Raw genomic sequence first — 16,962 nt, 5'->3', positions numbered from 1 at the left:
AAATTGGAAGCCTGTAGAAATCAAGGCTTGCTTTACCATGAAAAGCCCCTAATGATATCCTGCAGAGATAGCACATAAGTAAAACTCAGAGAGTCTTTCTTCATACTGCCCGCCCTCCTCTTCCACCTGTGAGCAGGGCATACTGCCTGGGAGTGGATACAGCTTTCTGGAAGAGATGCTCCTCTCTGACACATGGACAAGTGAGTTCAACAGTGAAGCAAAAACTATCCTGGCTCATGATTCTGCTTTCTCTGACTTAAAGGAAGACGGGAGGAGACATGGTATGCAAAAAACATCAGGAATTCCACTTCCCAATAGTGAACATGCCTTTAAAACAGAATAAGGACAGAAAAGAAATTGAAGCCACCAAGGATGGTAACGATCATATGTTCAGTGTGGCGGATGAATGGGACGTTCCCTTGTGGCTTTAGAAGACATGCCCCCCTTTTGGTGGGGCTGTTTCGGGAAGCTGTGGAACCTTCGGCAAATGGAACCTTGCTGGAAGAAGTGTTTCACTGAGGTGCTTGGGGGTTGGGTGTTTGGCCTCACCCTAATTCCTGTTCACTCTCTGCTTTTGTGTTTGTAGCTGAGGACATGAGCTCTTAGCGCATGCATGCAGCTTGCTGACATGCTTCCTTGCCAGGATGGACTTTTAGCTCTCTGGAACGTTAAACCAAGGCATAGCCCTCCTTCTGTGATGGCTCGTCACAGCAACAGCGAAGTGACTAACAGGCTTAGGGATCTCAGTAAGGAGCAAGGAGCATCACGTTCCAGCCCTGACTTTTCTGTCATTCCACTCGTGCTGAGACGAGAGCGGCACCGTGAGTGGAAAGAAGTGTGACGGTGGGGGAAACGTAAAACTAGCGCAGGTTGTTTCAAGAGAAACAATGACCTAGGGCTCAGCTTGAAATATTGGGATGATCAAAAATTGGAGAGCACCTCTTGGGAATAAGACACCATAGAATTTTAACAAAATCTCTGAGAAGTTAGTTGAATCAGACTAAGTGGGCAATGCCGTCTGTCCCTAGTGTGAGAACAGCAGGAAGAACACAGCCTAAGCGAAGCATGGGAGGGGAGGAAACACGCCTACCCAATCCTTTAGCAAGCAGAGCTAGGTAGAGCTATGGCCATCCTGTGAGAAATGGTCCCATAACCACACAATGGAATGACAGCAAAGGAGGAAGGAATGAAACTGTGTGTGGGCGGCAGAGGCAGGCGGATCACTGTGAGTTAGAGTCCAGCATGGTCTACATAGAGAGCTCCAGGCCAGTCTGTCACAAAAACAACAATAACAAAAAAACAAAACAAAAATACGAAATAAAAAATCAAACAAAAAAACAAACAAAGTAGCTTTAAAAAGAAGATGAATTCCTGATGGGAACAGAGAGAAAAGAGATATTTCTACTACAAATGTCTTTACCCGCTGTATTGAGAGAAGCAGTGGAGTGTCTAGAATAATACTTTTCAAAGAAATTCAGATCTTCTGTGATTTGAAGAAATGGTTAAGCACAGTATTTTTACCTTCTCATGAGTCCACATTTGTATAATCCCCATGGGTTTATTATCAAAATACAATACACTGAGTGCACAAAAACAACAAAGCCCCAGCAAGACAAAAGCATCAACTGTGGAAAAGTAAGAAACAGACTTGGAAAGCGTGTGTACCGGGCACTGGCAAAGGAGTAGTGGTCAGAGGCCACGAAGAGCCCTGCCCAGCTGCTGTAGACAACAAAATCCACTCAGTGGGAACTAGAGATTTGTTTTAAGAAGCAGATGATTCTAGAAAAGGAAAATCAGCTGTCAGGTGAGTGTACCTCTCACTTACAGAAAAGCATATTAGAATGGTGATACATGTAGCATTTCCAGAAAGATGATGTAGAAGCTGGCCTCTCCAGCCCCTGCTAAATAGATGATGCAGAAGCCGGTCTCTCTGTCCCCTGCTAAGGAGATGATGTAGAAGTGTGCCTCTACATCACAGCTGAAATGATTGGGCACTGTGTATAAAACAAAACTTTGGAACCTGAGGAGCAACAGGGAAAGGAATTCTCTTGGTTCCCTTTTTGTCTCAAATGTTGGGTGGGGCTATTAGTAGGCAACAATGCTCCTGAGCCCAAAGAAGTCCAAGGAGAGCCTGCCCCTTCTCCCCAGTAGTCAGAAGATGTGGAAGGAGCAGTCTCAGGGTAGGAGGAGCTGAAGCAGCAGGTGTCCTGCCCTGGCCAGATGCTGCCATGGGAAACTGGGCCCCCCCCACCTCTTCCAATGGAGGAGCCCTTGAAGTTCTGCAGAGAACCCCGGTGGACTCATAGCCCTGCCCCATGATGGGGCAGTGTCAAGAGCCGAGGAAGGAGCTGCGAGTGTCACCCATGCCTGCTGATGAGCCGCTCTGGTCTTCCTCACCAGCTCCACTGTGGGGTTTCCATGTTAGAACTCATACCTGGGACAAATAAAGGACATTCAAGTCTCAACTGTAGAATATCAAACATCCTGATTAGAAGATGCACAAAACAGGACAAGACTTGGTGAAAGTGATGCTCAGCTGACTAAGGAGAGTGTGGAAATCTGCTCAACATCATCAGCCTTAGCGGAATGCCAGCTAAGACTGCTGGGGGATGATCTTTTCGTACATTGCGAAGATGTGTCTCTGCCCAAGTACCTTATGATTGGCCTAATAAAGAGCTGAATGGCCAATAGCTAGGCACGAGGGGACAGGCAGGACTTCTGGAAAGAAGAGAGGCAGAAGTCAGCAGCCAGACATGGAGGAAGTGGGAGACACGCTACAGAACAGAGGTAACAAGCCATGTAACAGAATGTAGACTAATATGAGGGTTGATTTAAGTTGTAGGAGCTAGCTGGGAACAAGCCTAAGCCAAGGCCAAACTTCCATAAATAATAAGAAGTCCAAAGAAAGTCTGGCTACAAATACAATGGAACAGGCTCAGGAGATGACTCACTGGTTAAGAATACTTACTATGTAAGCACGAGGACCTGATTTTGAGTCACCAGCACACACTTAAAAATCTGGATGTGTCCACATGTATCTGTAACTTCCAAAACACAGCAGCAGTCCTGCCTGTGATTTGCTGACCACCAGCTAGGCTGGTTCAACAAAAGACCCTGCCTCAGTGGAATAAAGTGGAAAATTAGAAAGCTGGACACCTGGTGTATTTCTCTGGTCTCCACGTGAGCAGGTGAAACCATGTTCATGCATGTTCACATACACCTCAAACACTAAAATAAAAAGATCACTACACAGTAATTAAACCATCTGAAATGCGAATAGTTCCAACAGCAAATGGTGGCAAGAATATAGGGGAAAATGGATCTTTCCTACATTGCTGGAGGGGGTATAAACTGAAGAGCCACTCTGTAAAACCATTTGGCCGTTTTTATTTTTTATTTTTATTTATTTATTTTTTAATTTATTTATTTATTAAGGATTTCTGCCTCCTCCCCGCCACGGCCTCCCATTTCCCTCCCCCTCCCCCGATCAAGACCCCCTCCCTCATCAGCTCGAAGAGCAATCAGGGTTCCCTGACCTGTGGGAAGTCCAAGGACCGCCCACCTCCATCCAGGTTTAGTAAGGTGAGCATCCAAACTGCCTAGGCTCCCCCAAAGCCAGTACGTGCAGTAGGATCAAAAACCCATTGCCATTGTTCTTGAGTTCTCAGTAGTCCTCATTGCCCGCTATGTTCAGCAAGTCCGGTTTTATCCCATGCTTTTTCAGACCCGGGCCAGCTGGCCTTGGTGAGTTCCCGATAGAACATCCCCATTGTCTCAGTGTGTGGGTGCACCCCTCGCGGTCCTGAGTTCCTTGCTCGTGCTCTCTCTCCTTCTGCTCCTGATTTGGACCTTGAGATTTCAGTCTGGTGCTCCAATGTGGGTCTCTGTCTCTGTCTCCTTTCATCGCCTGATGAAGGTTAATATTCAGGAGGATGCGTATATGTTTGTCTTTGGATTCACCTTCTTATTTAGCTTCTCTAGGATCGTGAATTATAATCTCAATGTCCTTTATTTATGCATTTGGCCGTTTTTAAACAAACAACAGCAGCAGAAATTTCTGCAGCATTCTCCTAACAGTGACCCAGCCATAGTCATTCCCACCATTTGTTCCAGAGAATGAAAATCCCTGGCCACAGATGCCTGTGCATTGTGCTCAGAACAGTTTTATTTGCGACTGAAGTAATCAAAGTATCCTATGAGAGGTGAAACATGTCATGAAATGCCACCCAGACGTAAAAGTAGCAAGTAATAAACCCAAATTTGAGTGATCTAGGGATGTGCTGGGCAAGAAAAGCCAATCTCAACAAGTCAGTGTCTCAAAGGCCTTCTGTCTTTCAGTGAGAAACTGACTCTGGAAAGAGCAGTGCAAAGGAGAAAGGATTTCTCTTAACTCGGTTCAGGCAAATTCCTCATGTTGGGGCAATCAAGGCAGTAAGGGGCTTGAAGTATCTGTCACTCCTTGTCCACAACTGGAAGACGGAGGTGGGTGCTTCCTAGTGTTCACTCATTTCATAGTCTGGAACCCCCATCTAGGGAGCAGGCCTGCTGCAATTAAGATAGGCCTTCCCGCACCGACTAACAAACTAATCCCCATAGAATGCCCAGAGGCCCAGCCCCCAGTCAATCCCATGTTCTGCCCCGTTGACCACAGTAACCCTCACAGACAGAGACTGGAGTGCTTTCATTTAACCTTTGCAAACTGAAGCAGGTTTAGAGATAGATCCTGGATGAGTAAGCTGACCTCTTATCTCTGCAGAGTCTACACCTTGGATTCCAATTGTGAACTGAAACTGTATTTTAAATATTGTATCCCAGCAGAACATGTGTAGGCTCTTTTCTTGTCAATATTCATTAAATAATAGAGTATAAAAACTACCTGCATAGCATTTCCATGGGCTGTCTATTGTGAGTGTGCTTGAGAGACTGCAGATTACAGGCAAATGTGCTATTTTAAGTAAGAGACAAGCACTGGACTTTGTTATCTGCAGAGGAATTCCAGAGCCAATCCTCGACAACCATACCTGCTTTGGGGTTTCGGTGTGGTGGGGAATGCATGTGTGACTAGAAAGGGTAACATGAAGAGATCTTTGTGGCAGGGGTGTAGTTTTCTATCTTGGTCATGGTTATGGTTACACTAACGACAAGCATGAGAAGATGCATGATCCCCATGGACTTTATACCATGTTGATCTTCTGACCCTGTACTTGCTGTAGATGTAAGCTAAGATATAATGAAGGGAAATAGCATGGGGCTTAAGAGGACCTAGAACCTGATGTGGGATGTCCTTCTATATATATGTTGCTTTATTGGTTGATGGATAAAGATGTTTTAGCCAATGACTTAGCAGAGTGAAGCCAGGCAGAAAATCTGAACAGAGATATATAGAGAGAGTGAGCAGAGTCAGGGAGATGCCATGTAGCTGCCGAAGGAGAAAGACCTGTTGGAACTGTAGGAACCTTACCGGTAGGCCATGCTGACCTTGAACTCACAGAGATTCAGGCTATTGGAAATCTTTTATGCAGGACCTTTCTACACTACTTTTACAAATGCTTATGAGTTGAGAAATTTCTCAAAGAGCTAATAATATATACATCAAATAGATACACATATACATACTTATAGATAAACAAAGCAAAACAAAATGGGATCACATTTCTAAACATCAGTTTGGATAATACTTTAAAACTTGATACCTTTGAATTTGGAAAAATTCTTGAGAAGTACAGCCATTTTAATGGGCTTTTGATAAGTGTCTATCAGAACTAAATATAGACAGAGTTCTAAGAGACTGCAGGAGTCCTGCTGGAGAAACAAACACTGTGGACAGAGGGGGACACACATGGTTTTTTGCAGTAGTATTACTGGAAATTAAAACATTGGGAGAGACTAAAGGTCCATCTGAAACAGAATCACTAACTCAACCATGGCTTATTCCTATAACCATGTAGAAGTTTAAAGGAACTGAGCCGATGTAGTCAGAGAAACAAGCATGCATAAACAAACACACTTAGTTTGTGTGCAGTTTTGAATATAGTATTAGAAACTTTAGAGTTATTTTATCTTATAGAGCCTGAAGAGAGATCATGGAAATACCTACCATGTATCGAGCACCTGCCATTTTCTAGGTCCATGATCTGTGTGGATTACATACATCACTCCTCAGGATCAGCTCAATCCTATACTCATTCTTTCCATTTTACTTGGAAAACATCAAAATTGAAGGCCAAAGGACCTAAGCAGTTTGAAATTCCAAAGTCTCTAATTTGACTGCAGTAAAGAACCTGGGCTATCCGAGAGCTATGCACTGCTGGTCTAGTTGAATCCAACTCCTTTGTCCTATGTAGATTGCTTTGGCTTTTGTCAAAGCTGGCAAAAGTCCACATTGCTAACTGCGGAAATTCCCATGATTCCCTGCCAATGAGGCAGACTGAAGGAGGAGGTCACTGGCCACACTGCTCTCCCAGGGAGAGAAAGGGTACTGCTACAGCTGCCATCCTTTGAGTGGTCAAAGCTTTGTCAATATTCTGCTAACAGGCTCCTTAGACACAACTTTCCTCAGGAGAGCCCTGAAGGAGAGGGCATGACAAAAGCCAAGACAGACCATGGGAGATCTCTTGGCAGGAGTCCTCTGCGGTGTTGAGAGGACAGTCTCATGCTGAGGCTCCAGCTCTTTGCCTAACTACACCTACCACAGCAACATTAATAGCAGTGAATATCTGCACGTTGTCCATACATCCTGAGTAGTTCTATAGAGTCATAAAGTTCTCCAAGCTGCTAACCCAGCATTGAAGGTGACAGTATAAAACAGTGATCACACAGAGAAGTGAGGGTTTGAACTCCACATAAGGCCATAATTTTAAGATAATCAGCCAAGTTCTCTCGGTAACATAAGCACTCTGACAGAAGAATCACATGGTCTACAGTCGCCCTAGCCCTTCTTTGTGGGCAGGGTGGGAGAAATGATAATACCAGGTTTCTGATATATGTAATAGTAACATGCTCACTGCCGGAGAGGAGCCCACGCTGAGTCCTTCCTGTCTTTTAGACAACAGGCAGCCTGAATATTAATATTTATTGCCCAGGTTACTGTTTGCAACTTGGATGGCAATTCCAAGTGATCTTTAGCTGGGGCACAGATGCTGGATGTTACAGAGGCCGGGTCAGTCTCGTGGACACTGAACGCGACACTGGCTGATGTGGCACTTGGAATCTTATCTAGCATATTTATGATTCAGCTCTCCACAAGGGCTATTAGCAATGTGCCCCTTGCCCTGCAGAATAATTACATGAAAAGAGAGAGAAGGAGTAAGCAAAACTGCCCTTTGAGCCTCGTGATCTTCCTAAATGAAATAGGAATGGACTTTTTTTTCCTTTGGGGGTAATTCTTCTAAAAACAAAAACTCAATTTCCAAACAGTTGACCCACAACCGATCTCATCTATTCTTCGGGGACGTGTTTTCTGTGCTCGCAGAGCGAGAGGCTCAGCTAGTGATTTGCCTTCCCTTACACAATAGGAAGTTGGCTCTGGGAGGCCTTTGACCCCCGCACCAGACCTGCTCAGCTAAAGTTATGTGTAAGATTGAGCAATATTGAGAAACGCTTCAGCTTACCAAGAGCTTGTGGGGCCTAGAGTTCCATCAGCACCAAGATTCCACTGGGCCCTCGTCCCATGGGGAATCTGTTGAAGTACCCTAGAAGGAGATTTATACTTCAGAGGGTTGTCTCCTGCAGGGTTAGGCATCTCAGAGCCTCGGGGAGGGAGACAATGCATCAAAATCCAAGTCAATTCATGATATGATTTAATGTATAAAAAGGCAAAGAAGGAAATTACAAATCTCTTTGAAGATGGCATGAGCCTTTTTTTGTGTTTTCAGAAGGGAGACGCTGATTTGAGAAGCAGTGCTTCAAAATGTAAAGTTTCAAGTACAGCCTGAGCACTTGGTGTGTAGGATGCTCAGAGATTAGACGCACAGGCTTTGGAGCCAGACTGTCTGGGTTCAAATCCTGGCTGTGTGTGTGACATTGGCAAATTGCCTTAAACTTTCTCAATATCCATTTCCTTCCTCCCTCGGAGAGTGAACATGTGTACTAACGGCCACATTACAAGGTGTCTTGGGAAGCATGTGATATTGTTTATGTTAAGTAGGAATGTGTCAGATGCATAGGAAGTGTCCAGTCATGGTTGGTGCTATTTTGAAATGTTCTTTGATTTCCTGCCTTTTCCCTTATTATAGTTAATCTTTCTAGGAACTTCAAGTCCTTCGGTTTCCAAGTTCTTGCCAAATGGTCAGTGAGATTCAAGATGAACTTTCTACAGTTCTAATAAACACGTGCACAGTACAGTTTATCACACATAGCTTTTACAAAACAGTGAAAAATGACAAGAATACAGCTGCCATTTGTTCTGGCTGCACAGCACTCCTGTGTGTTTCTGGAACGCGCCGGTCCATCCTCCTCCAGAGCCTTTGTTTCTCAGCTGATCCAATTCTCCAGATGCTCTTTTCTACTCTGCAGATTGGTACCTCAGCTGTCCCCTCTTTAGTGAGACTTCTCTTACTTAGAGGCACCCCTACTCACTCTAAAGCATCACTCCTTTTAACCTTCCTGATTATGAAGATCATTCTCTAAATGGTGATGCTCACATTAATTTGTTTCCTTTAATTGAAGTCCATAATTAATTCAGATTTTGTTAGTTTTGCCTAATGGTCTCGCCACTCCAGGGATCCCAGCCAGAGATGCTACATGAAGTTGCGATGTCTCTTTACATAACTCTCGGCTGAGACGCTCTCTGATTTTCCAATAGCCTTGACACTTGAGGAGTACTGTATGCTACTGAAATCTGTCTGATTTTTTTTTCTCGTGGCTAGCCTGGAGCTATGGGCTAGGGCCATCTGATGTATCCTCTCCAGGATTCAACTTCATGTTTCATTTTAGTTGGCCTTCTTTTGCCTTTCCCATCTTTAGAATATTCAGCTACATGAAAGTAGGGGCATTACTCATTTCAAAGCTTCATGCCCAGAACCCTGAAGAGTGTCCAGCACACAGTAAGCCTCATTATTTGTCAATTGAAACAATGAAGCAAGCAGAATAAATGACCAGTTGCTGCCTACTATCTTTACGTGTGAAATGAAATATGGGTCAAGAAGATCCATTGAGCAGAGGTCAAAGGCACTAAAAACCCTTTCAAATAATACGGCATATCCATGAGATAAATCTAAACCCTCGTGCAAATAAATAATTAACCCAGGGCCAATGGCACATTCAAAATCATTAATGAAAATTGATTTTCCTTCCCAGTAGGGTGCCTCTCTCTGCTGCCACACCACGCCCTCTGCAGAGTCAGCCAGGGGTTTTTCTTGCTGTTTTAACTCAGAGTCTTCTCTCTCCCGAATGGTGCCTGACTCTATACAGATATTTGTTTCCTTTTAGAATATTTGGCTTGCTTAGCCTGGACAGGAAGAGGGTGTGGGTGACTCTGAGGAGCTAAGCTCTAAGAAATAATGGATTTGACTGGGGGGAGGGCTGCGGGAAGGGAGGACAGAGCCCCTGGGGCTCAGCCTGCTGACTCAGGGCAAAGGGGAGCAGAGACGGAGCCTGCTACAGCTAGCTAAATGCCTTTCCAGGAACATGGTGGAAACTGATTAAATATATGTATATACACACTTGCTTGAGTTGATAGAACATGGGGGACACCTCCAATCCCAGGCCTAGAACACCAAACACCAGTGGGGTCTGCCTGTGGTCATGAAGGAAGTTCATCTTCTGGCCTGAGAACTCAGAGAACAAAGCCCCTGAAAGGGAGGGCTATTTGTATTCCATTCAGGCTTCATTTAACCTTTCATTTGGAAGCCCCGGGAAGCAAAGGCCCATCTGTCAAGGCTTCAGGATGAATGAAGAAAGCTTTTTGCTTTATCCTTGCAGATATTCAAAAGAGCTTACTGGAAAACTGTAGTGGGAAGGTTTCATCTCTAGTCAGCCAGGAGATGGGGTGCCTCAGCGTGGTCACCTCCAACAAGTCAACTTCCTGGCTGTGTGTAACCTCCTAATCAATTTACTTGAACATCAACTTCCTGGCTGTGTGTAACCTCCTAATCAATTTACTTGAACGTCAACTTCCCTAGGTAATTAGCTGCATTGTGTATCACTGTTTAGAATGTTTGTTTTTCTTAGCATTCCTTGGGGGAGGTGACTAACAGGTCAAATGTCACACAGTTACATGAGAAGATTAACTATTACTCTGCATGTCTTAATGTTCTACCACTGTGAAACATTTTTGTGTATCTTTGACACCCAGATGCCACAGAGAGAAACACCAGGGATTTCATATCCACATATTTAAGGCAATGTAAACAATGTTAAGACACGGTCCAACTTAAGTAAGGTAATACGTGGGAAATTTTTACAACACAGAGTTAAGGGAATCTGAGAGATCTCATCATAAGAGCGCTTGTCTCCAGAGCCCACTCAACATATCCTGGCTGCAGGATTTGGCATCGAGCTTTCCTGCCACTCAACCTGAGCTGGCTGAGGAGGCGGCCAGGAGTCCACCTTGACACCTCTCCTGCTTCAGCACCTACACCTGTTCCAAAGGATGGCATGGCAAGAGTTGTCCACCAACCCCTCCATTCCAGAACTTTCTGTAGACCTGTCTCTGTGAACTCCACCCACAGAGAGAGGACCTCAGTCCTGTGGCCACCACCAGCCCCCCTTCCACTCCCCACTTATCAGCTTTCTCACTTTAGCTTATTCTAACTAGTTTCCAATAGCCTGGGAGCTCCTGCTGGGCAAGCACTGGCTCTGAGCTCCGGTGGCAAGTGGGCCATGCAGCCAGCAGACCTGGGAGACTTGGCTCCTTTTCTAGCTACTTTCTTTGTCAAAAACCCATGTGGTAGGTAGAAAATAGAGTTTCTACCCTCTGTGAATTCTCTAAAGGTCCCTCTCCTTTTCCACTTTCAATTTTCTATTTCCTGGGCTTGGGGAAGCAGCGTAGCAGAGCCTGCAGCCTAGACTGGCTTTCGGCTCAGGACACTACTGCTTTAGCCTCTTGAGTACCACTGCATTTGGCTTTCCCTATTCTTTATAGTATGTGTAGTATATATAGTATATTCTATTAGTGTATGCTAGGTTCTTCCGCAGGATCCTCGATTTTTACCTCAGCTATCCACTATTTTTTTTTTTTTTTTTGTCACAGGAAGAATGACTTCTGGAGATCTCCTGCTCTGGCACCCCAGCACCGTGAGTACCACAGAATCCTATCAGTCCCACCACACTGACGGCTATCATCATTGGAGCACTGCCTTCATGCTTTCCAGTGTGCCAGATGTTGGGCTGTATGGCCACAGTATGAGCCCACAATTCACTACAAAGTCTTCTGGGTTTGGTGCTGACGTAGAGTCTTTCACAATCAAGGCAAATGAAGCCTGTCACATGGGCTCCTGGTGCACAAGGTGGCTAGAGAAGGGGGAGCCAACACTTCCAGGTCTGCCCGACTATATTGCCCAGGTGCCATCAGATGTGAGGATGCCCAGGATAACCAGGCAGTTAACGGTTCCCATCATGCAATTCAGAAGGTTGTAGAGACCCTATGACTTGGCTTTTTAATCTGTGCCCTGTCATCACTGGGGAGATCACCACCATGCAATGCACAGCCCTGTCATCATGGCAGTCAGTCATTTTTTTTGATGCCCTTGACTCTGGGAGCCTTCAATTGGACTCTGTTATAACCAGTTGCCCTCTTAATATATTCGCTCCATACATCCCATAGAATGTTCGCATGTAGGCAACTCATCCATCAATACTTTCTATCTTCACTGAACCTCAAGAAGACCCCACAAAAACCTTGAGTCTGCCCTGGTTATGTGTAAGTTTTATCCCATATTTACTACCTACTCCCCAAACCAACCTCAGCTCCTAGATTATGAATCCCTGCTCACTTCTTCAGCCTTTTTGCTTACTGGAACCTTGGCTACCCTTGGGATCTGCACATCCTTTGACTTAGCCTTTTCTACAGTGATTGAAAATGACTAGAAGCCGGGCGGTGGTGGCGCATTCTTTGAATCCCAGCACTTAGGAGGCAGAGGCTGGCTGATTTTTGTGAGTTTGAGGCCAGCTTGGACTGCAAGAGCTAGTTCCAGTACAGGCACCAAAGCTACAGAGAAATCTGTCTCAAGGAAAGAAAGAAAGAAAGAAAGAAAGAAAGAAAGAAAGAAAGAAAGGAAGGAAGGAAGGAAGGAAGAAAGAAAGTGTCTAGACAGAGATCAAGGTCCAAGTAAGTGTTTATCTCTCTAGCCAACTAGACTTGCTATCTCTTTATCTCCTTATTCCTATCCTCATGCCTATCCTTATCCCAATTCCTCCTGTCATCTCCCTCTCTCTCTATTGGCTCTGTCTCTATCTATTCTTATCACATCTCTCTATCTCTGTCCCTATCCCCATCTCTATCATCTCTATCATCCCTACCACCCTCTATCACTTCTAATTTTAGCTCAAGCTCTCTCTATCATCTTTATCCCTACTGTCTCTACCATCTCTATCACCCCTACCACCCTCTATCTCTATCTCTAACTTTAGCTCAAGCTCTCTCTATCATCTTTATCCCTACTGTCTCTATCATCTCTATCACTCCTACCACCCTCTATCTCTATCTCTAACTTTAGCTCAATCTCTCTCTATCATCTTTATCTCTACTGTCTCTATCATCTTTATCATCCCTACCACCCTCTATCTCTATCATCTCTAACTTCAGCTCAAGCTCTCTCTATCATCTTTATCTCTACTGTCTCTATCATCTCTATCATCCCTACCACCCTCTATCTCTATCATCTCTAACTTCAGCTCAAGCTCTCTCTATCATCTTTCCGTGTCTATCATCTCATATCTAGATCTAGTTTATTTCTTCCTTTTGGTATTAAAGATTGAACCCAAGAACTTGTAATATTAACCCATGCTCTTATTACTACCGAGTTGCATCCCACATCTCTACATGGTTTCTCTATAGTCTTTATTCACCTTTAGGAATTGAAAATCCATTTTATTTGTTTCAGGATCATTAGAAATTCAAGATCAAGTGTCATTGCTTCTTTTGAGACTTCCCTCCCCCCAAAGCTCACAAGCCTGTGCTATCTGAAGTTTCATCACACTCTAAATTGTTGTACAGATTAGTACATGTGCTCTGGCCGAGCCAGGCGTCAATAGAAGAGTTTACCTCACACCTGAGGAGCCTATTAGTGGGGAGGAAATGAATGTCTCTGTTGTGCTGTGTTTGGGCCTGGTTTGTTACCAGGTTCCAAGGAAGCTTCATAAGCGGAGCTGGGGAGTCAAATCCTTGAAAGTCTCTTTGACCACAAATCTCCCAAGAAAGCAGTAGTAACAGGGAAGCTGGAGTAAAAGAATTCTCCCTGTATACTTCCTTAGAAGATCTGGCTGAGAAGCTGCTCGGGTGACTCATTGGTCCCAGCCTCTGACCCAGGCCAGACCTGCCTTCAGCTTCTGAATTTCTAGAGAAGCCTGCAGGACGCCATGCAGGAAGTGACCTCATGGTTATTTTGGCCATGTGGGTGGTGTCCATCACTGGTAGCAGCTGAATTTTATCAGAAGGTTTAGCCTTTGCACTTTGAGAAACCAACTATTATCTCACCCACAATTTAGAATAATAAAAAGTACATGGCAAAAAAATGTGCCGTAAACCAGATAAAGAACAACTGGGGGAGAACTGGCTGTTCCTGCCCATGTGACACAGGGACACGGATATCTGCACTCTGCAGCCACACTAGGGAGGTGCTGTCTGCACCAACTTTGAGAGAGTTCATGGAGGTAGACTGAAAGCAGAGGAAAATAATACTTTTCCTTCCTTCCTTCCTTCCTTCCTTCCTTCCTTCCTTCCTTCCTCCCTCCCTCCCTCCCTCCCTCCCTCCCTCCCTCTTTTCCTTCCCTTCCTTCCTTCCCTCCCTTCTTCCTTCCCTCCCTCTCTCCTTCCTTCTTTCTCTTTTCTTTCTTTCTTTTTCTTTCTTTCTTCCTTCCTTTCTTTCTTTCTTTCTTTCTTTCTTTCTTTCTTTCCTTCCTTCCTTTTTAATAATTTACATTTATTGAGTAACCAAGAGACTATTTAGTGAAATAAAAAAAAGGATTTGGTCTTGACTTCAGGCATTTCATTATACTCTTAAAATTATTGGGGCTAGAAGGTAGCTTAGCAGTTAGCAGCTCTAGCTCCTCTCCAGAGACTACAGTTCTTTTCCCAGAGCCCATGCAGTTAGTAGCACTTGCTTGTTCTTCTCTAGAGACCACAGTTTATTTCCCAGCGCCCATGTAGGGCTGCTGCTCACAACCCCTGTAACTCCAGCCCTGGAAAATCTGCTGCCTTCTTCTGGAGTCCTTGGGCATCTTTATACATGTGTGCACACACATATATACACATAAACAAAACTATAATTAGCATGTATCAATTGTACAAAGTAATGGTTTTATTATGATGTTTACTTGCGTGTTTCTAGTGTGCTTTGATCATATTTTTCTTTTATCCTTTCCAGTCTCTCCTCTTTCATTTTGCCTTTTATATCTTAAATTGCTCAACTTTTACCTTCTTGTCCCTCCTTACATCAGGTCCCAAATGGAGTGAAACCATGCACCATCCTCACATGGGAACCCAGATGGAGAGAAACCATGCACCATTTTGAGGCTGGCTTATTTTGCTTAATGATGTCTCCAGTTCATCCATTTTTCTGCAAATGACATGATTTCTTTCTATGGCTAAAGAAGACTCCACCATGTAAACCGACAACGTTTTCTTTCCCCACCTGTGTATGGATGGGTATCCAGGCCAACTCTAAGCTTGGATATTGTGAATAATGTTTCTAATTAATTATTATTGTGTATGATGTATGTGTGTAAGCACAGGCATTTTTATATCATGATGCACAGAGATTAGAGGACGTGAAGATTTGGTCCTTTCTATTTTATTTACGTTTGAGGCCGGGTCTCCTTTGTGGTTTTGCTGTGGTGCACAGTTCAGGCTAGCTAATCCACAAGCTTCCTGAATATTTTCCTATATCTACCACCTATCACAATAGGTTTTTTGTTTGTTTTTGTTTATCGAGTCAAGATTTTTCTGTATAGTTTTGGCTATCCTGGAACTCACTCTGTAAACCACACTGGCCTCAAACTCACAGAGATCCACCTGCCTCTGTCTCCTGAATGCTGGGATTAAAGATGTCCACCATTACTCCCCAGCCAGTAATTTTCTTTTCTTCTTTTTTCTTCTTCTTTTTCTCTTTTTCTTTCTTTCTTTCTTTCTTTCTTTCTTTCTCTCTCTCTCTCTCTCTCTCTCTCTCTCTCTCTCTCTCTCTTTCTTTCTTCTCCTCCTCCTCCTCCTCCTCCTCCTCCTCCTCCTCCTCCTCCTCCTCCTCCTCCTCCTCCTCCTCCTCCTCCTCCTCCTCCTCCTTCTTCTTCTTCTTCTTCTTCTTCTTCTTCCTCTCTCTCTCTCTCTCTCTCTCTCTCTCTCTCTCTCTCTCTCTCTCATGGTCTGAGGATTAAACTCAGGTCATCAGGCTTGTCTGGCAAGTGCTTTGACCTCTTTGACCTGCTGACCCAATCTCATCTCATTTTCATTCTTTATTTTCCAAGCACAGCAGAGCTTCCTGCATATGATTAGAGATCTCAAGCATATGCCTATCTTTTCCATTTTTAGGATCTAAAAAGATAGGTTTAAAAACTTAAGTGTAAATAGAGCTGAAAGATAAAGAGCCTGGTGTAAAATGTGGACCTTCTCAGCCATCCTGCTCCTTGACATGGAAGCACATTCCCAAGGAAAGGATTGTAACTCACAGCAGGACCAGGATGTCCCAGAGGCACACCCAATCTCTTAGTTGGATCAATTCTACCTGGTCCATAGCTCAGATTCCCCTTGCTAGAAAGCACTGAAGAGTAACTCACAGGGAGTGTAGGTAGGCAGTGGGTATTGCTGCCTGTTGTTTTTTTTTTTTTTTTTTTTTACTATTCTGTCCACTTCTTTAATCTCCAGTTACCTTGCAGGACTATTATGAGGATTAATTGTGCCTAATGCATGTTCATTTCACTGACTCCCTTGCTCTCTCTCCATTGCTTTGTGGGCCACTGAGTGGGCCATTCAGTTCCCCTCCAATTCTGCCCTCACCCGGGTGGAAGAAACCATGCCTGCCCCATTCCAAACCACGGATTCTTGTATTCTCATTCTCTCACGCATGAAGCCATTTGCCCCTACTGCCCGCCTTCTTTCAGGTTTCCTAGCACCGTTATAAAATGCCCCGTCTCATCCTTTGTGTTTCAGTTAAAACTAGGACTGTTTTTAGCTGTTTAAAGGACGGTGGTGATACTTTTTAAAGAAGCCTTATCCAACTATTTTCCTGAAGACCAAATCATTCAGAGTTGACTCACCTTCAGAATTTGTGCGAAGCACCTCTGACCATGTCCCTAATCAGGGGACCTATAGAAACTGTCACTGTAAATTCTTGATCCTTAGACCTTTGGTCCCTGGGGACCTGAAGAAATTCACAGGGGTGAGTTGGGTCTCAAGGTTGGCCATCAGCTCTTCAATCATCAATCTTCCTTGCACTTACTAAGCTGAGAGTGGAGAAGAGAGTTAGTGCCATCGCTGGACGATGAGGTTACATACAAATATGCTTGCTTCTCCTTCAGTTCCCACCAAGGCCCAAGAGGGTAGAGAGGGGATGAGGGAATTTCCAACCTCGGCTGTGTGCACTGTCAGGGAGCAGCTGTGGTTTGTGGGCGTGGTCCCTTGGAGAAATCACAATTGCTGTCCAATCATAAAGGCCGGTGGGTGAGCCCAGCTGACTTGGAGCAGCAGTTTTCCTTGGTGTCTCACAGCTACCACGACTCTGCAGTGAGGAAGAGGAACTGAGGGAAGTTGTGTCTTTGCTAGTAGGATTTTTGAAGTAAAGTCAACAAGTTCTCAAAAAGGAGTTTGTCCCA

The sequence above is a fragment of the Microtus pennsylvanicus genome, chromosome 4, assembly GCF_037038515.1.
Source record: "Microtus pennsylvanicus isolate mMicPen1 chromosome 4, mMicPen1.hap1, whole genome shotgun sequence".
NCBI classification, from domain to species: domain Eukaryota; kingdom Metazoa; phylum Chordata; class Mammalia; order Rodentia; family Cricetidae; genus Microtus; species Microtus pennsylvanicus.
The sequence above is the reverse complement of the archived record's forward strand: the minus strand, read 5'-3'. Positions refer to the sequence as shown.